The following is a 13289-nucleotide window of genomic DNA, read 5'->3' on the forward strand; positions in this document are numbered from 1 at the left end:
TTCAATGGCGACCTGCAAGCCGCAATCTGGACCACAGGGTCCACGGAAGGCGGCGGCGCGTGACAGAAATACACATTTTTCGCCACGCAAAATTATCCCTCTTGCTTTAAAGATCTTGAGAACTAAATCCAGTCTTGTTTTTAACTCACCCTCGTCCTTCCCACATATCAGGACATCGTCCTGAAAGCACCATACACCGCCGACATCCTTCAACAATTTGTCCATAACCTTTTGGAATACGGAAGACGCTGACACCAGCCCAAATGGCATGTGCTTGAATTGATATATTCCCTCATAAGTGATGAAAGCAGTCAATTTGCGTGACTCATCATCTAAACTTATCTGATGATACGCACTCGCCATGTCAAGCTTTGCAAAATATTTTGCACTCCCTATCCTACTTAATAACTCCCCCATATTGGGAACAGGATGGCGATCTGCTACCACACACCGATTAAGCTCCCTCAAATCAATGCATACCCTCAAATCCCCATTGCTTTTCTTTACCACCACCACAGGAGATATCCACTCCACAGCCCTAGCTGGCTCAATAATTCCTTCTCTTTCCAATTTCATTAATTCCTCACCCACAGCATTCCGCATAGATAGAGGCAGCGGTCTGAGCTTGGACGCAACAGGATTGCTTCCTTCTTTCACCTCAATTTTGTGCACCATCCCTTTGAGACACCCCACCTTGTTACAAAATACCCCAGGATATCTAGTCACCATTTCACATTTTGTTTTGTCACTATTAACCTCAGAAGAATTAACCACATTGAGGACTTGCTCTTCACTATTAGGATCCAACTTGATTCCCAAACCTCTTTGTTCCTTCCAACCTAACAAGGTTTCATCTCTTTTGGTAACATATATTTTCCCACGTGTGAACCTCCCTTTGAATTTGAATTCTGTCTCATAGCACCCCAGAATTTCTATTTTGTTTCCGTTATATCCGCCAGGCATTTTATCTGAAGGAATCAAACATCTGACGTCACCTCCAATTACATTCTCAAAAACAGTTTTAGACATTAATGTGATTTTGGAGCAAGAGTCAGCAAGCATTTTAACCATATGACCATTTACCTCTATCCATGCTGATGGATGCTCGCACTCATCAGAACCTGAACACTTTACCATATGAACGGTAACTATTTAATTCTCAGAAACATCAGATTCTTCAGAAGACACACCGTCATATTCTTCAATCAGGAGGGTTCCCCTTCCACCTCCAATTCGATAGTTTTTACAACAATTCTCGAAGTGCCCCCACTTCTTACATAAACCACAATTCACTCGCCTCCCAGGGCAAATGGGAGATGTAGACAAATGTCGTGAGCTCCCACAGCGAAAACATAACCTATCTTCCTTTTTCACATTAAATTGAGCGGCGCCCTTTTGAAACGCCTATTATTCTGCTCACCACCCCCACCTTTGGCTTGGGTATTCTCATAATGTTTATTGGGCTTGGTTCTATGTTTTTGCTTTTCCTTTGGGCACCCTCCCTTCTTATCTCCAACTCTTAGTACCTCAACACTTGGTGCTGATTTATTTTCCTTGAGGGACAGCTTCGCTGCACACTGTAGTTGAGTACACACTACTCAATTCTCTTCGCTATACTAATGACCTCCTCTAAGTTTGGATCATCCTTTAACCAAATTTCCTCCCGTATTTTATCATTAGAGCAGTGAATCATAAATTGATCTCTTATGTGTTCCTCTAATCCACCACCAAACTTACAATGGAGGGATAAATGTCTCAAAGCAGTTATATAGTCTTCAACAGTTTCTCCTTCATGTTGACATCTCATGCCAAAATGATATCGCTCCAATACCGTGCTAGTTTTTGACTCAAAATGCCTATCAAGTTTGGTCAATGCCAGGTCAAAATCATTTGTTCCCTCTTCTGAATCTAATTCGGAAATATCAGGAAGTGTGTAATATATCCTCTGACCTTCATACCCCAGAAAATGCATTAACATCGCTACTTTACGTTCTACAGACATTCCATTCCCACACGTAGCTTTAACATAATGTAGGAATCCCTTCTTCCACGGGGCCCACTTAATTTTTGGCGGACCTGGTGTGAGCATAAATACTTGCGGACCGGGGACTCCAGACAGGGCCATATTTATAACCTCTAAATGCTACGTAACACAATGCGTAAAATAACAGGTTAATATGCGTCCAAAGTATATGACACAACAAAAACAATTTTGCTTTCAAGATGTCAAATGGTGATTCTTAGAATATCGCCAAATGTTGCCATACATAGCCACTCTATTTTGGCCATGTTTGTCTAGTCACCACCACAAAAATATCTCCTCCTTTGGGGGGCCAGAGAAAGCACCTTCTCTAAGCTGTGGTGCCCTTTGTCATACACCCCTAATTCGCCTTCCCACAGGGGGCCCTGGGCGAGGTTTCAGTATCCTTTCTCAATTCAGCGCCACATCCGTATTCAGCTGGGCTTGATTCAGCTCCACATCCACTTTCAGGCAGCTTCCAGCTTCCAGCTTCCTGCTGATAGCTCCTGCCAATTCCTCCTGGATGGTGGCTGCTCCTGCTGACAGCTCCTGGATGGTGGTTGCTCCTGCTGATAGCTCCTGCCAATTCCTCCTGGATGGTGGCTGCTCCTGCTGACAGCTCCTGCCAAACTCCACTTCCAGTCACTGTTGGGGGTCTTGGCTTCTGCAGGGATCACTACAGACATCTCACCTTCGTCGCCATTGTAAAGAAGCCACAAACTTGGTAAGTGAAAGCCAGTTTATTTGGAACAGCTTCAGTAACTCACCTAAGACCCCCAACACAGGCAGCATCCAGGGTATAACTGACTTCACTCCAGAGTAAACATCTCCAAGCACACATCATTCCAGAATGGCACAGTAGGCATAAATCCATTCTGGAATTACAGAGGATGTGCTTGGCATAAACACAGCTGAAAACCACAGCACCAAGAAAGCATACAAAGGTTTAGCTTTATACAACAAAGCATACAATGGTTTAGCTTTATACAACAGTTACCACTGGAGAAAGCCAAGGAAAGAGACATTGGCAAGCCACCAATAAGGCCATTGCCAGAGAATGCCAGAAAGTGGTCCGGCTCGAGCGAATTTGCCACTGCCAGAGCCACTGACCCTCTCTGGAGAGAACACCGCAAAGCATCAGGTACGTGGTTTAGATACGAGAAAGGGAGGTGGGCAGTCGAGCTTCACAGCGAACACCGGGAGATAGAGGTCCCAATGATATACAAGGGAGGTGAAACTTATGAGAGTGCTAGTCGCCAATGCCATAAAAACCACAGCAAACATATAGAGGCATCGAAGAGCACACCTGAGGAAATACTCGAGCAGAGGGGGTCCAATATTGGTCTAAAACGACCAATCCAAGACATCAATAACAAGGTGGGCCAGGAGCTCCACGAGAGAAAGGTGAACACAGTAAAATTATTCACTACAACCATGAGAAGAGGCTGCAGGCGCCCTCGAAAGGCGGCTATGCAAATAACAAGGGGGGTCCTGGGAGTCTCTCTGCCAGACATTAGTCCTGGTTGCGAGAGACTTACCCAGAGTCTTTAGCTCACTATCTTTTACAGAGAAGAAATATCCCTAAACATATTAGTCTTTGTCCTGCCCTGGGGCAGTCGAGCACCAAAATGCTATGCAATTCTCCTCTGAACAAGAGTGCCAACAGCATCCCCAGACACGTGTTTCGGTCTGGTTGAACCTCATCAGTAGGGTGTAGCTGTGCCTCTCTAAGAATAGTGAGCAAGGGCTCCATGTCTGGATTCCCCTAGTAACTTAGGGTGAGACCCAAAGTTACTTGAAATATGAGAAAACCCCCTTGTTAACTCCAAAGGCGGCTGTCAAGATAGGAAAGATATGAGAAAAGTAACCTTTTTCTGCTTCAGTGAAACCACTACGTTTATGGAGAACTGAAAGGGAAACCAGTTCAGTGCAGAAGACTTGAGCAGAAAATCATATTTTCATGAACTGTTGTGCAACTGAGTGACTTTTGTGCAAGTGGCTGTTGGCAAAGGCCAAACACAGAGAACTGTAATGAACATTTATTTTTCAAGAATTGTTCCCAGACAAGGGGAGCTGCCAATAAAAAGCTTTAGTTTGAATCATAACAACTGGTCTGACCCCTATTTCGCACACCACAGTGGTCTGCTCACTAGTGAGGATTTATGCTGCTCCCATGATTCCAATGCATTTGCCTGGGGAAGCAGTGTGGTGTCTCCGCAATAGTGAGTATTTATGCTACTCCAATGTCTCCCAGGCATCTTCCTGGGAGGCAGTGTGACGTCTCTCCATGAGTGAGTACTTAAGTTGCTCCCATGTCTCCCACGTGTCTTCCTAGGAGGTAGTGTGAACTCTCCCCGCTAGTGAGTACTTAGGCTGCTCCCATGTCTCCCACGTGTCTTCCTAGGAGGTAGTGTGAAATCTCCCCGCTAGTGAGTACTTATGCTGCTACCATGTCTCCCATGCATCTTCTTAGGAGGCAGTGTGAGGTCACACCCCTAGTATGTACATATTCTGCTCCCATGTTTCCCACACATCTTCCTTGGAGGCAGTGTGAAATCTCCCCACCAGTGAGTACTTATGCTGCTCCCATGTCTCTCGCATATCCTCCTAGGGTGGCAGTGTGGGGTAACTCCACTAGTGAGTACTTATGCTTCTCCCATTTCTCTCATGCACCTTCCTAGGAAACAGTGTGAGGTCACTCCAGTAGTGAGTACTTATATAGCTCCCATGTCTCTCATGCATCGTCCTAGGAAACAATGTGAGGTCAATCCAGTAGTGAGTACTTATGCTGCACCCATGTCTCCGGCACATCTTCCTAGGAGGCAGTGGGAGGTCTCTCCACTAGTGAGTTCTTATGCTGCTCCCATGTCCCTGGAACATCCTCCTAGGGAGGCAGTGTGAGGTCACTACACTAGTGAGTACTTATACTGCTCCCATGTCTCCTCTGCATCTTCCTAGGAGGCATTGTGAGGTCACTCCACTAGTGAGCATGTATGCTGCTCCCATGTCTCCCGGCCATCTTTTTGGGAGGCAGTGTGAGGTCTCTCCACTAGTGAGCATGTATGCTGCTCCCATGTCTCTGGAACATCCTCCTAGGGAGGCAGTGTGAGGTCACTCCACTAGTGAGTACTTATGCTGCTCCCATAGCTCCCATGCATCTTCCTAGGAGGCAGTGTGAGGTCACTCCACTAGTGAGTACTTATGCTGCTCCCATGTCTCCCATTCATCTTCCTAGGAGGCAGTGTGAGGTCACTCCACTAGTGAGTACTTATGCTGCTCCCATGTCTCTCATGCACCTTCCTAGGAAACAGTGTGTTGTCACTCCAGTAGTGAGTACTTATGATGCTCCCATGTCTCCCATGCATCTTCTTAGAAGGCAGTGTGAGGTCACAACCCTAGTATGTACTTATTCTGCTCCCATGTTTCCCACGCATCTTCCTGGGAGACAGTGTGGGTTCTCTACATTAGTGAATACTTTTGTTTTTCCCATGTCTCTGATGTGTCTCCTAGGAGGCAGTGTGAGGTCTCCATACTAGTGAGTACTTATGCTTCTCCCATGTACCCCACACCTCTTCGTAGGAGGCAGTGTGAGGTCTCCCCACTAGTGAGTACTTATGCTTCTCCCATGTCTACCGCGCATCTTCCTAGGAAGGCAGTGTGGCATCTCCCTACTAGTGAATACTTATGCTTCTTCCACGTCTCCCACCTGTCTTCCTAACAATGTGAGGTCTCCCCACTAATAAGTACGTATGCTACTCCAATGTCTCCCACACATCTTCCTAGGCAGTAGTGTGGTGTCTCTTCACTAGTCAGTACTTATTCTCATTCCATGTCTCCCACCCGTCTTCCTAGGTGGCACTGTGGTGTCTATCCACTAGTGAATACTTTTGCTTCACTCATGTCTCCCACATGTCTTCCTAGGTGGCACTGTGGTGTCTATCCACTAGTGAATACTTTTGCTTCACTCATGTCTCCCACATGTCTACCCAGGAGGCAATGTGGGGTCTCTCCACTGGTGAGTATTTATGCTTCGCTCATGTCTCCTGAGCATCTTCCTAGGAGTCAGTGTGGTGTTTATCCACTAGTGAGTACTTATGCTTCTCTCATGTCTTCCTAGGAGGCAGTGTGGCGTCTCTGTACTAGTGAGTACTTGTGCTTCACTCATGCCTCCCATGTGTCTTCCTAGGAGGCAATGTGGTGTCTCTCCACTAGTGAGTATTCATGCTTCTTTCATATCTCCTGTACATCTTCCTAGACGTCAGTGTAGTGTCTATACACTAGTGAGTACTTATGCTTCTCTCATGTCTCCCGCGTGTCTTCCTAGGAGGCAGTGTGGTGGCTCTACACTAGTGAGTACTTATGCTTCTCTCATGTCTCTGACATATCTTGCTAGGGGGCAGTGTGAGTTCTCTAAACTAGTGAATACTTGTGCTACACTCATGCCTCCCATGTGTCTTCCTAGGAGGCAATGTGATGTCTCTCCACTGGTGAGTACTTATGCTTCTCTCATGTCTCCGGCATGCCTTCCGAGGAGGCAGTGTGGTGGCTCTCCACTAGTGAGTACTTATGCTTCTCTCATGTCTTCCTAGGAAGGAGCGTGGCGTCTCTTCACTAGTGAGTACTTATGCTTCTCTCTTGTCTCATGTCTCTGACGTGTCTTGCTAGGGGGCATTGTGAGTTCTCTCCACTAGTGAATACTTGTGCTTTACTCTGTCTCCCACATGTCTTCCTAGGAGGCAATGTGGTGTCTCTCCACTAGCGAGGATTTTTACTTCTCTCTTGTCTCCTGTGCATCTTCCTAGGAGGCAGTGTGGCGTCTCTTCACTAGCGAGTACTGATGCTTCTCTCATGTCTCCCACATTTCTTCCTAGGAGGCTGTGTGATGCCTCTCCACTAGTGAGTATTATGCTTCTCTCATATCTTCCTGGGAGGCAGTGTGGCATCTCTTCATTAGTGAGTACTGATGCTTCTTTCATGTCTCCAACATTTCTTCCTAGGAGGCTGTGTGGTGGGTCTCCACTAGTGAGTACTTATGCTTCTCTCATGTCTTCCTGGGAGGCAGTGTGGTGTCTCTTCACTAGTGAGTACTTATGCTTCTCTCATGTCTCCCACATTTCTTCCTAGGAGGCAGTGTGGTTGCTCTCCACTAGTGAGTACTTATGCTTCTCTCATGTCTTCCAAGGAGGCAGTGTGGTGTCTCTTCACTAGTGAGTACTTATGCTTCTCTCATGTCTCCCACATTTCTTCCTAGGAGGCAGTGTGGTTGCTCTCCACTAGTGAGTACTTATGCTTCTCTCATATCTTCCTAGGAAGCAGTGTGGTGTCTCCCCACTAGTGAGTACTTATGCTTCTCTCATGTCTTCCTAGGAGGCAGTGTGGTGTCTCTTCACTAGTGAGTACTGATACTTCTCTCATGTCTCCCACATTTCTTCCTAAGAAGCTGTGTGGTGGCTCTCCACTAGTGAGTACTTATGCTTCTCTCATTTCTTCCAAGGAGGCAGTGTGGCATCTTTTCACTAGTGAGTACAGATGCTTCTCCCATGTCTCCCACATTTCTTCCTAGGAGGCTGTGTGGTGGCTCTCCACTAGTGAGTACTTATGCTTCTCTCATGTCTCCCGCATGCCTTCCTAGGAGGCAGTGTGGTGGCTCTCCAATAGTGAGTACTTATGCTTCTCACATGTCTTCCTAGGAGGCAGTGTGGTGTCTCTTCACTAGTGAGTACTTATGATTCTCTCATGTCTCTGACGTGTCTTCAAAGGGGGCAGTATGGTGTCTCTGCACTAGTGAGCACTTATGCTTCTCTCATGTCTTCCTTCGAGGGAGTGTGGCGTCTCTTCACTAGTTATTACTTATGCTTCTCTCATGTCTCTGACTTGTCTTAGTAGGGGGCATTGTGAGTTCTCTCCACTAGAGAATACTTGTGCTTTACTCTGCCACCCACATGTCTTCCTAGGAGGCAATGTGGTTTCTCTCCACTAGAGAGTATTTTTGCTTCTCTCATGTCTCCTGTGCATCTTCCTAGGAGGCAGTGTGGCGTCTCTTCACTAGTGAGTACTGATGCTTCGCTCATGTCTCCCACATTTCTTTCTAGGAGGCTGTGTGGTGCCTCTCCACTAGTGAGTACTTATGCTTCTCTCATGTTTTCCTGGGAGGCAGTGTGGCGTCTCTTCATTAGTTTGTTTGTTTGTTTATTTTATTTATATAGCGCTCCAGACCCGGAGGTAAGAGGGCGCTTAAGTAAGCCGTTACAGTATTCCTTATACATTTGGCAATTTATACATCACATTTAAGTACATTTTACAGGTTATACATCACGTTTGAAGTAAAAAGGCAAGGATGTCCCTCTGACGATGGATAAGGAGGGATAAGGATGGTAATTATTAGGTTTTATTCAGTAGCCATGAGGTGACGTGTTTTCTGAATGATTGAAAGGTAGAGATAGATTTGATGTTCAGTGGTAGGGTATTCCACAGTTGGGAAGCAAGGACCGTGAAGCTAGATCCTCCGGCTCTTTTTAGGGTGAATCTGGGCACCAAGAGGCATAAGGTGTTAGTGGATCTTGTAGTTCTACCAGCAGATTTCAATGTAAATTTGTTGGTAAGATAAGGGGGGGCTTGGTGGTTCAAGGCTTTATATGTGAGGCAGATAGTTTTTAGGTCGATTTTTTGTTGGATGGAGAGCCAAATGCATGATTTTCTAATGGTAGAGATGTGCTCTCGCCTGGGAATGTTTAATGCCGCTCGTACGGCGTTATTTTGGAGTACCTGCAGTTTATGGATTATGGATTGGTTTGCGCTTATGTAAAGACTGTTGCAATAGTCCAATTTGGACAGTATGAGGGCCCTGGCCAGTATGAGGCAACTATTAGAGGACAAGAAGGGTCTGTAAGCTCTGATCAGTTTACCTGTGTAGGCAGTGGCTGAGGCAGTCATGTTGACTTGTTTAGAGAGGTTGGTGTTGGCATCAAGATATAAACCTAACGTTTTTACACTTTTAACAATGGGAATAAGGTTTCCATCGATGATGATGCTGTTGTAGTTAGGGCTGAGTTTCTGCAGGTTGTTGGGTGAGCCGACTAGGAGGAGTTCGGTTTTCTCATCATTCAGGCAAAGGCCATGTGTGGCCATCCATGCCTGAATGATGGTGAAGATTTCGTTGATCCGGGTAACGTCGGCGTTGTAGTTACCTGATAGGGTCAGGAGTATCTGGGTGTCATCTCCATAATTGGTATAGGTGACACCCAGATGGTCCAGTTTGTCGAAGAGTGGCTTTGTAAATATGTTATACAAAGTGGGTGAAACACAGGAGCCTTGTGGGACACCACATGTGATGGGGATAGGGTCAGCTGCCGCTGCAGGTGAGAGGACCCTTATGGTTCTGTTAGTGAGGAAGGATTGAATCCACGTGACAGCAGGGGAGGAGAAGTGAGCTGCTGATGATAGGTGGTTACAGAGGATTTCGTGGTCAACCAAGTCGAAGATGCTGATAGGTCAAAAAGAAGTAGAATGGCGGCATTGCCTTTATCTTTAAGTTCATCAATCTGCCTTTTTCAGGTCGACAAGGGCCATTTCTGTTCCATGTAAGGGTCTAAAGCCATATTGACAAATTCCTAGTAGTTGGTTTGTCTCTAGATAATGTTGAATTTACAGATACACAACTCTATCTAGGATTTTTAACAGGAATGGAACCGTGGTGATGGGTCTGTAGTTAGTGGGAATAGCCGGGTCTAGTGTTTGTTTTTTTAGAAGTGGGAGAACCCAAGATTGTTTCAGATTACTAGGGACTGAGTTAGTAGAGAATGATACATTTATAAGTTTAGTAATGAAAGGGGATAGATCTCTGGCTGAATCTTTATAGTCTGGGCCGGGCAGCTACCACCTTTGCAGTTGGAAGGTTTCAGAGAGGCTATAATTTTTTGTACTTCAGGTATAGTTACCATTTCGAATGTAAAGCCTGAGTTAGTGTCAATGGTAGGTATTGTGCTGGGGCTGGTAGACTTACTGCAGGTGAGTTATTGTCGTTTGGACTCTATTTTAGTTTGGAGCCCTGTAAATATGTTGGCGAGGGCATTCTGGATGCTGGTGCAGGAGGGTTTGTCTTTCATAGAGGTATCTACTGGCAGATTAGGGTTTTCTAGTTCCTTTAGAATGTTAAATAGTTCTCTAGTGCTGGAACCTGCTTGGTTTATCCTAATGTTGTAGGCTGGTGAGTACTGATGCTTCTCTCATGTCTCCCACATTTCTTCCTGGGAGGCTGTGTGGTGGCACTCCACTAATGAGAACTGATGCTTCTCTCATGTCTCCCTCATTTCTTCCTAGTAAGCTGTGTGGTGGCTCACCACTAGTGAGTACTTCAGCTTCTCTCAATGTCTTCCAAGAAGGCAGTGTGGCATCTTTGCACCAGTGAGTACTGATGCTTCTCCCATGTCTCCCACATTTCTTCCTAGGGGGCTGTGTGGTGGCTCTCCACTAGTGAGTACTTATGCTTCTCTCATGTCTCCCGCATGCCTTCCTAGGAGGCAGTGTGGTGGCTCCCCACTAGTGAATACTTATGATTCTCTCATGTCTCCGACGTGTCTTGAAAGGGGGCAGTATGGTGTCTCCCCACTAGTGAGTACTCATGCTTCTCTAATTTCTTCCTAGGAGGCAGTGTGGTGTCTCTTCACTTGTGAGTACTGATTCTTCTCTCATGTCTCCCACATTTCTTCCTAGGAAGCTGTGTGGTGGCTCTCCACTAGTGAGTACTTATGCTTCTCTCATGTCTTCCTGGGAGGCAGCGTGGCATCTTTTCACTAGTGAGTACTGATGCTTCTGCCATGTCTCCCACATTTCTTCCTAGGAGGCTGTGTGGTGGCTCTCCACAAGTGAGTAAGTATGCTTCTCTCATGTCTTCCTAGGAGGCAGTGTTGAATCTCTTCAATAGTGAGTACTGATTCTTCTCTCATGTCTCCCACATTTCTTCCTAGGAAGCTGTGTGATGGCTCTCCACTAGTGAGTACTTATGCTTCTCTCATGTCTTCCAAAGAGGCAGTGTGGCATCTTTTTACTAGTGAGTACTGATGCTTCTCACATGTCTCCCACTTTACTTCCTAGGAGGCTGTGTGGTGGCTCTCCACTAGTGAGTACTTATGCTTCTCTCATGTCTCCAGCATGCCTTCCTAGGAGGCAGTGTGGTGGCTCTCCTCTAGTGAGTACTTATGCTTCTGTCATGTCTTCCAAGGAGGCAGTGTGGCATCTTTTCACTAGTGAGTACTGATGCTTCTGCCATGTCTCCCACATTTCTTCATAGGAGGCAGCGTGGTGTCTCTTCACTAGGGAGTACTTATGATTCTCTCATGTCTTCCAAGAAGGCAGTGTGGCATCTTTTCACTAGTGAGTACTGATGCTTCTCCCATGTCTCTCACATTTCTTCCTAGGAGGCTGTGTGGTGGCTCTCCACTAGTGAGAACTTATGCTTCTCTCATGTCTTCCTAGGAGGCAGTGTGGTGTCTCTTCACTAGTGAGTACTTACAATTCTCTCATGCCTCCGACATGCCTTCAAAGGGGGCAGTATGGTGTCTGCCCACTAGTGAGTACTTATGCTTCTCTCATGTCTTCCTAGGAGGCAGTGTGGCATCTCTTCACTAGTGAGTATTGATTCTTCTCTCATGTCTCCCACATTTCTTCCTAGGAAGCTGTGTGATGGCTCTCCACTAGTGAGTACTTATGCTTCTCTCATGTCTTCCAAAGAGGCAGTGTGGCATCTTTTCACTAGTGAGTACTGATGCTTCTCCCATGTCTCCCACTTTACTTCCTAGGAGGCTGTGTGGTGGCTCTCCACTAGTGAGTACTTATGCTTCTCTCATGTCTCCCGCATGCCTTCCTAGGAGGCAGTGTGGTGGCTCTCCTCTAGTGAGTACTTATGCTTCTCTCATGTCTTCCTAGGAGGCAGTGTGGTGTCTCTTCACTAGTGAGTACTTATGATTCTCTCATGTCTCCGACATGTCTTCAAGGGGGGCAGTATGGTGTCTCCCCACCAGTGGGTACTTATCTTCGCTCATGTCTTCCTAGGAGGCAGTGTGGCGTCTCTTCACTAGTGAGTACTAATGCTTCTCTCATGTCTCCCACATTTCTTCCTAGGAGGCTGTGTGGTGGCTCTCCACTAGTGAGTACTTCTGTTTCTCTCATGTCTTCCTGGTAGGCAGTGTGGCATCTCTTCACTAGTGAGTACTGATGCTTCTCCCATGTCTCACACATTTCTTCCTAGGAGGCTCTGTGGTGGCTCTCCCCTAGTGAGTACTTATGCGTCTCTCATGTCTTCCTAGGAGGCAATGTGGCATATTTTCACTAGTGAGTACTGATGCTTCTCCCATGTCTCCCACATTTCTTCCTAGGAGGCTGTGTGGTGGCTCTCCACTAGTGAGTACTTATGCTTCTCTCATGTCTTCCTAGGAGGCAGTGTGGTGTCTCTTCACTAGTGAGTACTTACAATTCTCTCATGTCTCCGACATGCCTTCAAAGGGGGCAGTATGGTGTCTGCCCACTAGTGAGTACTTATGCGTCTCTCATGTCTTCCTAGGAGGCAATGTGGCATATTTTCACTAGTGAGTACTGATGCTTCTCCCATGTCTCCCACATTTCTTCCTAGGAGGCTGTGTGGTGGCTCTCCACTAGTGTGTACTTATGCTTCTCTCATGTCTTCCTGGGAGGCTGTGTGGTGGCTCTCCACTAGTGAGTACTTATGCTTCTCTCATGTCTTCCTAGGTGGCAGTTTGGCATCTCTTCACTACTGAGTACTGATGCTTCTCTCATGTCTTCCAAGGAGGCAGTGTGGCGTCTCTTCACTAGTGAGTACTGATGCTTCTCCCATGTCTCCCACATTTCTTCCTAGGAGGCTGTGTGGTGGCTCTCCACTAGTGAGTACTTATGCTCTTCTCTCATGTCTTCCAAGGAGTGTGTGTGGTGGCTCTCCACTAGTGAGTACTTATGCTTCTCACGTGTCTTCCTAGGAGGCAGTTTGGCATCCCTTCACTACTGAGTATGTTTGCATCTTTCGAGTCTCCTGTGCATATTTCTATTTGGCAGTGTGGTGGCTCTCCAGTAGTGAGTACTTATGCTTCTCCCATGTCTCCCACACACCTTCCCCAGGTTTAGAAGGTTGAGTATGGACAGTGGCGTCTCCAGGAATCAAAGTTAGGGCTGGCACAGAGAGGGCCACGGACATAAGTAGGGGGCAGGGGGCCTATAAAAGTGTAAAGTGTATGCCTTTCCCAAATTGACGTGGGAAAGG

This window comes from Ambystoma mexicanum, chromosome 2p (assembly GCF_040938575.1).
Source record: "Ambystoma mexicanum isolate Mex_15411 chromosome 2p, UKY_AmexF1_1, whole genome shotgun sequence".
In the NCBI taxonomy this organism is placed as follows: domain Eukaryota; kingdom Metazoa; phylum Chordata; class Amphibia; order Caudata; family Ambystomatidae; genus Ambystoma; species Ambystoma mexicanum.